We start from the raw sequence: 15,277 nt of genomic DNA, 5'->3' as shown, positions 1-15,277 counted from the left end.
CAAACAGCAGTCAAACCACAAATGCTCCTCCCCTCTGCTCAGTAACTAGGAATGCTCTCCACAGCCCTCCCTTCCTTTCTCTCAAAGCAGAATTCATTCACCCTTGTCCTTTATCACCTGAGAAATCATACCCATAAGGGAAACTAAACCAGCTAGAAAGCAGAGATTCCCTCATCTTGTGAAGGAAACATTCCTAGAGGCATGGCCAGGCTGTGCTCACCAGAAGATGGAGGTCTCCATGGAAACATCATCAAGGTTAAAGAGCAACATTGTTTCACATCAAGGTTATAGAGCAACATTGTTTTCATGGTCCTAGATGAGCTCTTTTACTATACTGAGGAGACTCTGGAGGTCTCTATGGAAATGTGTTCTAGGTTGTGACACACTGTGTAGAATGAGACCCTGAAGAGAAAAAGAAAATCCTCAGAGATACCGGGAGTCGAACCCAGGACCCCATGTACTTAAGGCATGGCACTCTACAACTAAGCTATATTGCGAGGGTACTGATTGGTGTGATTATAGCCTATATCAACACACAATGACTGAAGCTGCATTTACAGGGCCTGTAAGAATCTGCATCGTGACTTTGTGCATGATTTATGGCTTCTACTTTATTGTTTTATGGTATTTTTATGTTATTCTTCTAGAAGAAAAGAATCTATTTTTAATGAAAAGAATATAATACTGAGAACAAGAAATGTTGTGTTCTTTGAGACATGGCATACACACAATAAATTGAGGGTGTCATGTCAAATTAATTATAATGTGTTTCTGCAGGGTTAGTAAGATCAGGACAAGGTGGGCAGAGGTTGGGACCATGGCATTGCAAGGTTGGGTACATTGACACTTGGGTTTCCTTCACCCTCGTGTGCCTCCTTAGGAGGAAGGCTACCAGGAGCTCTCTGAGACCGAGGCTCCACAGCTGCTCCAATGCAGGTTTAAATGATTTCTTCAGCCCAAATGTGCATTTATAAAGGAACTGAGGGAGGATAAACCTTGAAGATCAGTCAGTGTCATGGGGACAGCATACAGAAGTGCCTTGATCCTGCTCCTGGAGGAAACAGTCTTTTGTCCTTTTCACTAGCTTAGAAGAACTCTAGTGAAGCCTTTGTCTTTCACTGCTGGGTTCCCTGGATGTGCATTAGTATCAGCTGGTATTTGACAGTTTGAATCCCTGACATCCAGGGTGCAGAGTTATGTTGATGGTATGAAATCTATCTGGTTGGATGGTAAATGGCCACAAGAGGAAGGAATCTCCGAAGATTAACAAGTGGTATACTAGCCTAGGTGATGGCCACAGGACTGTGACAGGCATCATGGTTGCAAACACCCTCTTATTCTGCTTCTGGAGAATTCAGTTCCTGCATTGGACCATGGTCAGATTCTTTACATCCAACCCAGCATCAAAGGCTCTCTGTTCTCCAAGGTTGCTGTCCATGATCACTCACTTTATCCTTTTTATTTTTTTTATTTTTAACGTTATTTTATGTTTATTTACATTCCAATTGATTTCTTCCCTTGATTCCCCTCCCACAGATCCTCATCCCATTCCTCCTCCCTGTTGCCTACAAGAAGGTGCTCACCCCATGTCTCCTCCTTCCTGGGCCCTCAAGTCTAGTAAAGATCAAGATCATTTTCTCCCACTGAGGCCAGACCAGACAGTCCTCTGCTGTATATGTGCCAGGGGCCTCAGATTGGGCCTGCATGCTCCTGGTTGGTGTCTCAGTCTCTGGGATCTCCCTGGGAGTCTAGGTTAGTTGAGTCTTCTGCTATTCCTATGTGGTCATTCTCTTTTTCAGGTTATTCAGTCCTTCCCCAAATTCAACCTCAGGTTGAATCCAATGGTCAGGTGTAAGTATCTGCCTCTCTGTAAGTCAGCTGCTGGTAGGGCCTCTCTCAGGAAACCCTTGTCAGCGTTTGGTCTGTGAGCACAACATAGCATCAGTAATAGTGACACGACCTGGTCACCCACATGAGATGGGTCCCATGTTGGGCTGGTCATTGGCTTCCTTTCCCCCAGGCTCTTCCCCAGTTTTGTTTCTGTGGTTCTTTTAGACAGGAACAATCCTGGATCAGAGTCTTGACTGTGGTTTATTATCACTGTCTATCTAAAGGAGGTGGATTCTTTGAGTTCCCTCTTCCCTATGTTGGGGGTTTTAGCTAAGGTCACCTTCAATGAGTCCTGAGAGTCTAGTACCTCCTAAGTCGCTTGTGCTATATAGATGGTCCCCCTACTTCCCATTCACAGAGGATGCATATTTCCATTCATTCTCCTGGCCCTCTGCTATACTCTCTCCTGTCCCCTCCATATCAGACCCTGTTCCTCCTTTGCCCTCTCCCTCCCTTCGCACACACAGGTCCCTCCCTCCCTCTGCCTACTGTGATTATCCACCCCCTCCACTTCTGAGCAGGATTGAAGCCTCCTTACTTGACATTTCTGCATGTTGTGATGTTCTCTGGGTTGTATTCTAGGTATTCAGTACGTTTTGGGTAATATTCACTTATCTACTTCCACCCATTTACCTGATAAATCATGATGTCCTTGTTTTTATAGCTGAGTAGTATTCCCTTGAGCAAGTGAAGCACATTTTCTGTATCCATTATTCTGCTGAGGGACATCTGGGTGGTTTCTGGCTATTACAAATAAGGCTGCTATGAACATGGGGGAGCATTTATCCTTGTGGTATGGTGGGGTGTCTTTAGGGTATATGCACAAGGGTGATATAACTGGTGAAGTAACATGGCTTAGAGAGGCGTGGTTCCCACTCTTGAGGTCTGAGACAAATCATGAAAGGTCCCCAGTAGTTGCAAAATTGACAAATCGGCTGCTGCTAGCTGCTAACAACAGAATGGGCTAAGAAAACATAAGTTGTTCCCAGGTCAAGGTGCTCTTTTTGATGTATGTGCCCTCCTTATGGTTTAAACAGGTGCTGTAAACCAACCAGCTTAAAGGCCAACATCCCTTTACAATCTCATGTAGGTCCAAGGCTTGCAAACACCTGCATCTTGCTTGCTCCTTTATAATCCCCTTCCCCTAGATCTCTGGGCCTCTCTTCTCTCCTGCTGCACCATCAGGAAGCTCTGTGACCTGAGCTCAAGCTTGAATAAAGACCCTCATGTGCTTGCATAGGAGTTGTGGTTCCTGGGACTTATATTCAACTTCACAGGGTGCTAGAGTAGGTCTGCTGTGGACTCCCTTCGTAAACTTTGTATATTTTGTAAACTTGCTAAACCATCTTAGAGGGGAAATCTGCCAGGTCCCATCTTGAGGAGCTCCAGCAGCCAGGACACACCCCCAGACTTCCTTAACTGTCATTAGAGTGATTCCAGCCTCTGTAAAGTTCATAAAGTTTATCTCTAGCCTCTCAACAGAACCTGCCCCAGATCATGCTAATTTTAGGTGAAAAGTCTGAACAAAAGCCACCAATCCCTGAGCATGAAAATCCACCAATCCAGGAACAGGAAAACTCACTAATCTCTGAGCTCCCCCAGACTCAGCACTTGAAATCCCCCCATCACTCACAGTGGAAATCTCCTCTCTAGAAAACTCAGTCCCCCTAAGAAACACTTTACAAAGACTGTGTGTGTTTCTGTGCCAGTTCTCAGCTCCCTCTTGGAAGCAGAGGAAGACAGTCCTGTATTTGTCTCTCCACCACCTGAACCCTCCCAACAGGTCTCTTTTATGAGATTTGCTGTCTGGTATGACTCTCCCACCTGAATTAAAACAAAAACAAGGAAAGAAGTGGCGTGGGGCTGAGGCTCCTGAGGTCCTCATCTCAGCTGTGGATACACACCCCTCCCCCATTCCCTCCCCACCCACTGCCCCTGTAGGGACAAAGCCTCTGGTGAGTCTTGCCTCTTAGCACCTGTCACTACAGTCCCTCTCCTAGGCCATGGTGAGAAGGGATTGACTCTTCTTTGTAGGAGATTATTGTAGAGTCCTCTAAGTTTCAGTGACACTTGACTAATCATACATGTAATGCAGACAGTTTCAAAGCAGGGCAAGGCCATCTCCTCCGACTAGCAGCAATCAATTCTGGACTTAGTACTGTTTTCTCAAGAGGTCTGTGAAGAGTTCAAGACAGCTGGTGGAGAGTAGTCTGCCTACTTACGTTACCTTTACCCACTGGACTATATGAAGTGATTAATAGTATGTGGCAAAGTTGAGAAAAAGTTTACCAGCTTCCCCAAAAATTTGAAAACAGCTTTTGAAGGCCTGAAATCTAAGGCACGTTTTAAAAGAGAATAGAAGTGTGTTCAACAAGTTGCTTGAAACTTTGATGCCCTGAAAGATGAGAGCATATTGCTAATTCAGTAACATTATTATGAATTTGGCATTATAGTGTTAACTGAACTATTAATCCAACATAAAATTGAGTTAAAATGGAGGAACATGAATAATTCAGTATTATTTGTTATAGCTCTGTCAGGTTTTGAAGAGCATATAATTATTTGCTCTTAATATTCTTATTTTCTTTTTATTGAAAATAGATTTTTTTGTTATACAAGAAACGACACAAAAAAACTCCTAAAATACTAAAGTGGATGCTATGAATTTTACACAAAGACCTGATGTCGATTTTTGTGGAATCTCATGCTGATGATGTCTGAATTTTGCAGAAACCTGTGAATTTGCTTCACTCTCTGTGAGTTCATATATGAAATGATCAGACTCCTCACAAATATGGGGCTGTGGCTCAATGATAGAGCACATGCTTTGCCATGTATGGGGCACCAGGCTTGATTCCCGGCATCTCCACATAAGGCTATTCATCTTTGGATTTTTTATTTTCAGATCCGTTTCTACACATAGTGTCTCAGAATTTAAGTTATGAAGTGATAGATGCATAGGTAATTATTGATGAAAGCACGCATCTAGGACCATGAAAACACTGTTGCTCTATAACATGACATTTCCATGGAGAACTCCACAGACTGGGGAGAACACTGTGGTCATGCCTCCAGGAATATGTTTTGTTCACAGCTTGAGTGAAGCTCTGCTTTCTGGCTGGTTGCAGTTTCCCTTGTGGGTAAGCTTTCTCAGGTTGGGGGCCTAGACAACAGGATGGAATGAGTTCTACTTTGAGAGACTGGAAGAGAGGGTGGGGTGGAGCCATCCCTAGTTACTAAACAGAATGCTCATTGTGGTTGTCATGGAAACCTAGAGTCATTGTGGAAACCTTCTTCAGTGTGTACCTAGGAGAATATGTAGTGAAAGGAGCATTCTCTGGAGCCAGGTTTGTGGGTTCCCAGAGGTGAGCACTTGAATCTCCCTGAGGGTGGAAGACAGATGCTGGGATTCCAGACCCAAGGAGGCTCACTCCCACTTCAGGATTTGTGGCCAGTGTGTTGTTGGCAGAAGGAGAGGGATTGGGACCTTTCTGCCTCCTCAGATGCTTTTTTTTTAATATTTTTATTTTCTATATTCTTTGTTTACATTCCAAATGATTTCCCCTTTCCCAGATCCCCCCTCTCCAAATGTCCCATAAACCTTCTCACCATCCCTTCTCCAATCACCTCCCTCCTTTTTCTCTGTCCTTATATTCCCTTTCAATGCTAGATCAATCCTTCCCAGTATCAGGAAGCTCTCCATATTTCTTCATGGGAGTCATTTGTTATGCAATTTGTGCCTTGGGTATTCAGGGCTTCTGGGCTAATTAATATCCACTTATCAGAGATTGCATTCCATGTGTATTCTTTGGTGATTGGGTTACCTCACTTAGGATGATATTTTCCAGATCAAACCATTTCCCTAAACATTTTGTGAATTCATTGTTTGTAATTGCTGAGTAGTGTTCCCTTGTGTAAATATACCTACATTTTCTGTATCCATTCCTCCTTTGAGGGGCATCTGGGTTCTTTCCAGCTTCTGGCTATTATAAATAAGGCTGATATGAAAATAATGGAGCATGTGTCTTTATTGCATGTCAGGGAATCCTTTGGGTATATGCCCAGGAGAGGTATAGCAGGGACCTCTGGAAGTGTCATGTCCAGTTTTCTGAGGAACCTCCAGACTGATTTCCACAGTGGTTGTACCATCTTACAGCCCCACCAGCAGTGGAGGAGTGTTCTTCTTTCTCCACATCCTCGCCAACACCTGCTATCTCCTGAGTTTTTGACCTTAGCCATTCTGACTGGTGTAAGGTGAAATCTCAGAGTTATTTTGATCTGCATTTCCCTAATGACTAATGATGTTGAGCACTTCTTAAGGTGCCTCACGGCTATCTGAATTTCTTCAGGTGAAAATTCTTTGTTTAGATCTGTACCCCATTTTTTAATAGGGTTATTTGGTTCCCTGGGGTCTAACTTCTTGAGTTCTTTGTATATATTGGATATTAGCCCTCTATCAGATGTGGGGTTGGTGAATATCCTTTCCTAATTTGATGGTTGCCGTTTTGTCCTTTTAACAGTGTCCTTTGCCTTACAGAAACTTTGTAATTTTATGAGGTCCCATTTGTCAATTCTTGATCTTTTTTTTTTTTATTTGATATAATTTATTTACATTTCAAATGATTTCCCCTTTTCTAGCCCCCCCCCACTCCCCGAAAGTCCCGTAAGCCCCCTTCTCTTCCCCTGTCCTCCCTCCCACCCCTTCCCAGTTCCCCGTTCTGGTTTTGCCAAATACTGTTTCACTGAGTCTTTCCAGAACCAGGGACCACTCCTGCTTTCTTCTTGTATCTCATTTGATGTGTGGATTATGTTTTGGGTATTCCAGTTTTCTAGGTTAATAACCACTTATTAGTGAGTGCATACCATGATTCACCTTTTGAGTCTGGGTTACCTCACTTAGTATGATGTTCTCTAGCTCCATCCATTTGCCTAAGAATTTCATGAATTCATTGTTTCTAATGGCTGAATAGTACTCCATTGTGTAGATATACCACATTTTTTGTATCCACTCTTCTGTTGAGGGATACCTGGGTTCTTTCCAGCATCTGGCAATTATAAATAGGGCTGCTATGAACATAGTAGAGCATGTATCCTTATTACATGGTGGGGAATCCTCTGGGTATATGCCCAGGAGTGGTATAGCAGGATCTTCTGGAAGTGAGGTGCCCAGTTTTCGGAGGAACCGCCAGACTGCTTTCCAGAGTGGTTGTACCAATTTGCAACCCCACCAGCAGTGGAGGAGTGTTCCTCTTTCTCCGCACCCTCTCCAACACCTGCTGTCTCCTGAATTTTTAATCTTAGCCATTCTGACTGGTGTAAGATGAAATCTTAGGGTTGTTTTGATTTGCATTTCCCTAATGACTAATGAAGTGGAGCATTTTTTAAGATGCTTCTCCGCCATCCGAAGTTCTTCAGGTGAGAATTCTTTGTTTAACTCTGTACCCCATTTTTTAATAGGGTTGTTCGGTTTTCTGGAGTCTAACTTCTTGAGTTCTTTATATATATTGGATATTAGCCCTCTATCTGATGTAGGATTGGTGAAGATCTTTTCCCAATTTGTTGGTTGCCGATCTGTCCTCTTGATGGTGTCCTTTGCCTTACAGAAACTCTGTAACCTTATGAGGTCCCATTTGTCAATTCTTGCTCTTAGAGCATACGCTATTGGTGTTCTGTTCAGAAACTTTCTCCCTGTACCGATGTCCTCAAGGGTCTTCCCCAGTTTCTTTTCTATTAGCTTCAGAGTGTCTGGCTTTATGTGGAGGTCCTTGATCCATTTGGATTTGAGCTTAGTACAAGGAGACAAGGATGGATCAATTCGCATTCTTCTGCATGCTGACCTCCAGTTGAACCAGCACCATTTGTTGAAAAGGCTATCTTTTTTCCATTGGATGTTTTCAGCCTCTTTGTCGAGGATCAAGTGGCCATAGGTGTGTGGGTTCATTTCTGGATCTTCAATCCTGTTCCATTGATCCTCCTGCCTGTCACTGTACCAATACCATGCAGTTTTTAACACTATTGCTCTGTAGTATTGCTTGAGGTCAGGGATACTGATTCCCCCAGATTTTCTTTTGTTGCTGAGAATAGTTTTAGCTATCCTGGGTTTTTTGTTGTTCCAGATGAATTTGATAATTGCTCTTTCTAACTCTGTGAAGAATTGAGTTGGGATTTTGATGGGTATTGCATTGAATCTGTATAGTGCTTTAGGCAAAATGGCCATTTTAACTATATTGATTCTACCGATCCATGAGCATGGGAGGTTTTCCCATTTTTTGAGGTCTTCTTCCATTTCCTTCTTCAGAGTCTTGAAGTTCTGGCCATACAGATCTTTCGCATGTTTGGTAAGAGTCACCCCAAGATACTTTATACTGTTTGTGGCTATTGTGAAGGGGGTCATTTCCCTAATTTCTTTCTCAGCCTGCTTATCCTTTGAGTATAGGAAGGCCACTGATTTGCTTGAGTTGATTTTGTAACCTGCCACTTTGCTGAAGTTGTTTATCAGCTGTAGGAGCTCTCTAGTGGAGTTCTTTGGGTCACTTAGGTAGACGATCATGTCGTCTGCAAATAATGATAGTTTGACTTCCTCCTTTCCAATTTGTATCCCTTTGACCTCCTTATGTTGTCGAATTGCCCGAGCTAGTACCTCAAGTACAATATTGAAAAGATAAGGAGAAAGGGGGCAGCCTTGTCTGGTCCCTGATTTCAGTGGGATTGCTTCAAGTTTCTCTCCGTTTAGTTTGATGGTGGCTACCGGTTTGCTGTATATTGCTTTTACTATGTTTAGGTATGGGCCTTGAATTCCTGTTCTCTCCAAGACTTTAAGCATGAAAGGATGCTGAATTTTGTCAAATGCTTTTTCAGCATCCAATGAAATGACCATGTGGTTTTGTTCTTTGAGTTTGTTTATGTAGTGGATTGTATTGATGGATTTCCGTATATTGAACCAACCCTGCATTCCCGGGATAAAGCCTACTTGATCATGGTGGATGATCGTTTTGATGTGTTCTTGGATTCGGTTGGCAAGAATTTTGTTGAGTATTTTTGCATCGATGTTCATAAGGGAAATTGGTCTGAAGTTCTCTTTCTTTGTTGGATCTTTGTGTGGCTTTGGTATCAGCGTAATTGTGGCTTCGTAGAAGGAATTGGGTAGTGTTCCTTCTGTTTCTATTTTGTGGAATAGTTTGAAGAGTATTGGTGTTAACTCTTCTTTGAAGGTCTGGTAGAATTCTGCACTGAAACCATCTGGTCCTGTGCTTTTTTTGGTTGGAAGACTTTCTATGACTCCTTCTATTTCTTTAGGCTTTATGGGACTGTTTAGATGGTCTAGTTGGTCCTGATTTAATTTTGGTATTTGGTATCTGTCAAGGAAATTGTCCATTTCCTCCAGATTCTCCAGTTGTGTTGAGTACAGGCTCTTGTAGTAGGATCTGATGATTTTTTGGATTTCCTCAGTTTCCGTTGTTATGTCTCCCTTTTCATTTCTAAGTTTGTTAATTTGGATACTTTCTCTGTGCCCTTTGGTCAGTCTGGCTAAGGGTTTATCTATCTTGTTGATTTTCTCAAAGAACCAGCTCCTAGTTTTGTTGATTTTTTGTATGGTTCTCTTTGTTTCTACTTGATTGATTTCGGCCCTGAGTTTGATGATTTCCTGCCTTCTACTCCTCCTGGGTGAAATAGCTTCTTTTTGTTCTAGGGCTTTCAGGTGTGTCATTAAGTTGGTAATGTATGCTCTCTCCATTTTCTTTTTGGAGGCACTCAGGGCTATGAGTTTTCCTCTTAGCACTGCTTTCATTGTGTCCCATAGATTTGGGTATGTTGTGTTTTCATTTTCATTGTGTTCTAAAAAGTCTTTAATTTCTTTCTTTATTTCTTCCTTGACCAAGGTGTCATTGAGTAGAGTATTGTTCAATCTCCACGTGTTTGTGGGTTTTCTGTTGTTTCTGTTGCTATTGAAGACCACTTTTATTCCATAGTGATCAGATAGGAGGCATGGGATTAGTTCTATCTTTTTATATTTGTTGAGGTCTGTCTTGTGACCAATTATATGGTCGATTTTGGAGAAGGTACCATGAGGTGCTGAAAAAAAGGTATATTCTTTTGTTTTAGGATAGAATGTTCTATATATATCAGTTAAATCTAATTGGTCCAAAGCTTCAATTAGTTTCATTGTGTCCTTGTTTAGTTTCTGTTTTCCTGATCGGTCCATTGAGGAAAGTGCAGTGTTGAAGTCACCCACAATTATTGTGTTAGGTGCAATGTGTGCTTTGAGTTTTAATAAAGTTTCTTTTATGAAAGAGGGTGCCCTTGCATTTGGAGCATAGATGTTCAGGATTGAGAGTTCTTCTTGTTGTATTTTTCCTTTGACCAGCAAGAAGTGTCCCTCAGAGTCTCTTTTGATGACTTTGGGTTGAAAGTCAATTTTATCTGATATTAAAATGGCTACTCCAGCTTGTTTCCTGAGACCATTTGCTTGTAAAATTGTCTTCCAGCCTTTTACTCTAAGGTAGTGTTTGTCTTTGACCCTGAGGTGTGTTTCCTGTAAGCAGCAAAATGTAGGGTCCTGTTTACGTATCCAGTCAGTTAGTCTGTGTCTTTTTATTGGGGCATTGAGTCCATTGATGTTAAGAGATATTAAGGAATAGTGATTGTTACTTCCTATCATTTTTGACGTTATTTTTTAAATTTGATTGCTTAACTTATTTGGGTTTGATGAAAGGTTACTATCTTGCTTTTTTCAGGGTGGAGTTTCCCTCCTTGTATTGGTGTTGTCCTCCTATTATCCTTTTTAGGGCTGGGTTTGTGGATAGATATTGGGTGAACTTGGTTTTGTCGTGAAATATCTTAGTTTCTCCATCTATGGTGATTGAGAGTTTTGCTGGATATAGTAGTTTTGGTTGGCATTTGTGTTCTCTTAGAGTCTGCATGAGATCTGCCCAGGACCTTCTAGCCTTCATAGTCTCAGGTGAAAAGTCTGCTGTGATTCTGATAGGTCTTCCTTTATATGTTACTTGGCCTTTTTCTCTTACTGCCTTTAGTATTCTTTCTTTGTTTAGAACATTTGGTGTTTTGATTATTATGTGACAGGAAGTATTTCTGTTCTGGTCCAGTCTGTTTGGAGTTCTGTAGGCTTCTTGTATATTCATGGGCATCTCTCTCTTTAGGTTAGGGAAGTTTTCTTCCATAATTTTATTGAAGATATTTGCTGGCCCTTTAAGTTGTAAATCTTCACTCTCATCTATGCCTATAATCCTTAGGTTTGGTCTTCTCATTGTGTCCTGGATTTCCTGGATATTTTGGGTTACAAGCTTTTTGCACTTTGCATTTTCTTTAACTGTTGAGTCCATGGTTTCTATGGAATCTTCAGCATCTGAGATTCTTTCTTCTATCTCTTGTATTCTGTTGTTGATATTTGCATCTCTGTCCCCTGATTTCTTCCCAAGGCTTTCTATCTCCAAAGTTGTCTCCCTTTGAGTTTTCTTAGTTGTTTCTACTTCTGATTTTAGATCCTGGATGGTTTTGCTTAGCTCCTTCCCTTGCATGTTTGTGTTTTCCTGTAATTCTTTAAGAGATTTTTGTGTTTCCTCTTTCATGAGCTCAGCCTGTTGACCAAAGTTCTCCTGTATTTCTTTAAGAGATTTTTGTGTTTCGTCTTTCATGACCTCAGCCTGTTGAGCAAATTTCCCCTGTATTTCTTTAAGTGTTTTTTGCATTTCCTCCTTGTTGGCTTTTGTATTCTCCTGGATTTCTTTCAATGATTTTTGTGTTTCCCTTGCAAGGGCTTCTAACTTTTGATCCATTTTCTCCTCAATGTCCTTCATGTGTTCCTGTACCAGCATCATGACCAGTGATTTTAAATCCAAATCTTGTTTTACTGGTGTGATGGGGTATCCAGGACTTGCTGGTAGAGGAGAATTTGGTTCAGATGTTGCCATATTGCCTTGATTTCTGTTAGTGACGTTTCTGCGTTTGCCTTTTGCCATCTGGCTCTCACTGGTGTTACTTGGTCTTGTCAGTGCTGGACTCACCAGTGCAAGCTGCCCCTTCCCCGTTGGCCTCTGGTGCACAGCTTACACTCTGCACTGCCTATAGACAGGGTGCTGTTGTCCAGGCTGTTCAGATCCCGAACCAGGCACCTGAAGGCTCCCGCTGGGGCCCGCAGGATTTATTGGAGCACACCGACTTCTCCCAGCTGGCCGCCCGGAAGCCCCCACTAGCCTCTTGAGGGACCTGGAGATGTGGCGGCCACCCAGGCTGATCTGAAGCGGAGAGAGTTGAGCTGGGGGCTTCTGCCTGAGGCCTTGCCCCAGATTGTGTCTGTGGACCAGGTGGAACCCGTGTGCACCCCCAGGGAGCTCCGAAGGTGAATGTTGCTGTGACCTCCCCTGTGCTCCGCTCACTCCGCTGGGCAGCCGATTTCCCCAACCGGGCTGGCGCACACTAGGTTAGCCTTGTCGCCTGGGCCCTGAGTCCAGGCAAACGCCTGGGAGGCCAAGGTCTGAGCAAAGTTCCCCTAGGGCTATGTCTGTTATTTGGGTCCGCCAGGTGACCCGGATGGCGGGCGTGCGCGTCCGCGCTCCGCGAAAGCACCGGGAGAGTCTGTTGTGCTAATAACCTCCTGGGCTGGTTGACACACAGATGGCCCACCAAGCCGCCCAGTTCTTGGGGTCAGTCCTGTGCCTTTTGGGGCCTAGACCCCCGTTTTGTTAGCCTCAGGCTACGCTTGTTAGCAGTCTCTGCCCTCCCGAGCACTCTGGCTCCTGTAGGCAAAATGGCGGCGCGTGCACTGGCCGGGGCAAAAAAAAAACTCCTGGCTGGGTTGGCGCCCCGATGGCCACTCGAACAGCCCAGGGCCTGGGTGCAGGCCAACGCCCGTCTGGCTCAGACCCCTGCGGTGTTGGGCCTAGGATTATGTTTGTGTACCTCAGTCTGACCGATCTCTGAAGCCCGGGATCAAGATGGCGGTGAGTCTCTCCTGACTGGCGGGCAGCCGAGTTCTGAAGTGGCTTCCGTGCAGCGAAAGGCTCCGCAGAACCGCAGTTGCTTGCCGCCCGGCTGGTCAGCGAAGGTCAGTGGTCGTGGGCGCAGGGCCTAACTGGACCCTGTGTCGCCTTGGTTCCACTGCTGATGGCCCTTCAGCTGGAGCAGCCACTGCTACCAGCCGCCGCCGCCGCCGCTGCCGCCCGGGAATCAATTCTTGATCTTAAGGCATAAGCTATTGGTGATCTGTTCAGGAACTTTTCCCCCGTGCCCATGTCCTCAAGGGTCTTCCCCAGTTTCTTTTCTCTTAGTTTCAGTGTGTCTGGTTTTACATGGAGGTCCTTGATCCACTTGGAGTGAAGTTTAGTACAAGGAGATAAGAATGGATCAATTCGCATTCTTCTGCATGCTGACCTCCAATTGAACCAGCACCATTTGTTGAAAAGGCTATCTTTTTTCCACTGGATGTTTTCAGTTCCTTTGTCGAAGATCAAGTGACCATAGGTGTGTGGATTCATTTCTGGATCTTCAATTCTATTCCATTGGTCCACTTGTCTGTCACTGTGCCAATACCATGCAGTTTTTAACACTATTGCTCTGTAGTATTGCTTGAAGTCAGGGATACTGATTCCCCCAGAATTTCTTTTGTTGTTGAGAATAGTTTCTATTTTGTGGAATAGTTTGAAGAGTATTTGTGTTAGGTCTCCTATGAAGGTCTGATAGAATTCTGCACTGAAGCCATCTGGTTCCGTGCTTTTTTTTTTGGTTGGGAGACTTTCTATGACCCTTTTTATTTCTTCAGGTGTTATGGGACTGTTTAGTTGATCTATTTGATTCTGATTTAGTTTTGGTGTCAGATAACTGTCTAGGAAACTGTACATTTCCTCCAGATTCTCCAGTTGTGTTGAGTATAGGCTTTTGTAGTAGGATCTAATGATTTTTTGAATTTCCTCATTTTCTGTTGTTATATTGCCCTTTTCATTTCTAAGTTTGTTAATCTGGATACTGTCTCTGTGTCCTTTGGTTAATATGGCTAAGGGTTTATCTATCTTGTTGATTTTCTCAAAGAACCAGCTCCTGGTTTTGTTGATTCTTTGCTATTGAAGACCACTTTTACTCCATAGTGATCTGATAGGAGGCATGGGATTAGTTCGATCTTCTTATATTTGTTGAGGTCTGTCTTGTGACCAATTATATGGTCGATTTTGGAGAAGGTACCATGAGGTGCTGAGAAAAAGGTATCTTCTTTTGCGTTAGGATAGAATGTCTTATATATATATATATATGTTAAATCTAATTGGTCCAAAGCTTCATTTAGTTTCATTGTGTCCCTGTTTAGTTTCTGTTTTCCTGATCGTTCCATTGAGGAAAGTGCAGTGTTAAAGTTCCCCACAATTATCGTGTTAGGTGCAATGTGTGCTTTGAGCTTTAATAAAGTTTCTTTTATGAATGAGGGTGCCCTTAAATTTAGAGCATATATGTTCAGGATTGAGAGTTCTTCTTGTTGTATTTTTTCCTTTTTCTCAGCACCTCATGGTACCTTCTCCAAAATCGAACTAATTCCATGCCGCCTATCAGATCACTATGGAGTAAAAGTTGTCTTCAATAGCAACAAAAACAAGAGAAAACCCACATACACGTGGAAACTGAACAATATTCTACTCAATGATACCTTGGTCAAGGAAGAAATAAAGAAATTAAAGACTTTTTAGAACTTAATGAAAATAAAGATACAACATACCCAAATCTATGGGACACAATGAAAGCAGTGCTAAGAGGAAAACTCATAGCCCTGAGTGCCTCCAAAAAGAAAATGATGAGAGCATACCCTAACAGCTTAATGACACACCTGAAAGCCCTGGAAAAAAAAGAAGCTAATTCACCCAGGAGGAGTAGAAGGCAGGAAATCATCAAACTCAGGGGCGAAATCAATCAAGTAGAAACAAAAAGAACCATACAAAGAATCAATAAAACCAGGAGCGAGTGTGCTCTGGTGAATCCAGCAGGCCCCAGCAGGAGCCTTCAGGTGTCTGCTTGGGGATCTGAACTGCCTGGGCTGCAACACCATGTCTCCAGGCAGAGCAGGAGGTAAGCTGTGCACCAGAGGCCAACGGGGAAGGGGCAGCTTGCACTGGTGAGTCCAGCATTGACAAGACCAACTAACACCAGTGAGAACTAGATGGCAAAAGGCAAATGCAGGAACGTCACAAACAGAAATCAAGGCAATATGGCAACATCTGAACCCAATTCTTCTTTACCAGCATGTCCTGGATACCCCATCACACCAGTAAAACAAGATTTGGATTTAAAATCACTGGTCATGATGCTGGTACAGGAACACATGAAGTACATACTTAAAGAAATTCAGGAGAAAATCGATCAAAAGTTAGAAGCCCTTGCAAGGGAAACACAA

At 43.1% G+C, this 15,277-nt stretch overlaps 1 pseudogene; it reads left to right on the top strand.

Moving 5' to 3' along the window:
* The first annotated feature begins 201 nt into the window (after positions 1-201).
* LOC127674610 (presenilins-associated rhomboid-like protein, mitochondrial) lies at positions 202-1,454 on the top strand (annotated as a pseudogene).
* Positions 1,455-15,277: the final 13,823 nt, after the last annotated feature.

Source organism: Apodemus sylvaticus, chromosome X (assembly GCF_947179515.1).
Source record: "Apodemus sylvaticus chromosome X, mApoSyl1.1, whole genome shotgun sequence".
Taxonomy (NCBI): domain Eukaryota; kingdom Metazoa; phylum Chordata; class Mammalia; order Rodentia; family Muridae; genus Apodemus; species Apodemus sylvaticus.
The sequence above is the reverse complement of the archived record's forward strand: the minus strand, read 5'-3'. Positions and strand labels throughout refer to the sequence as shown.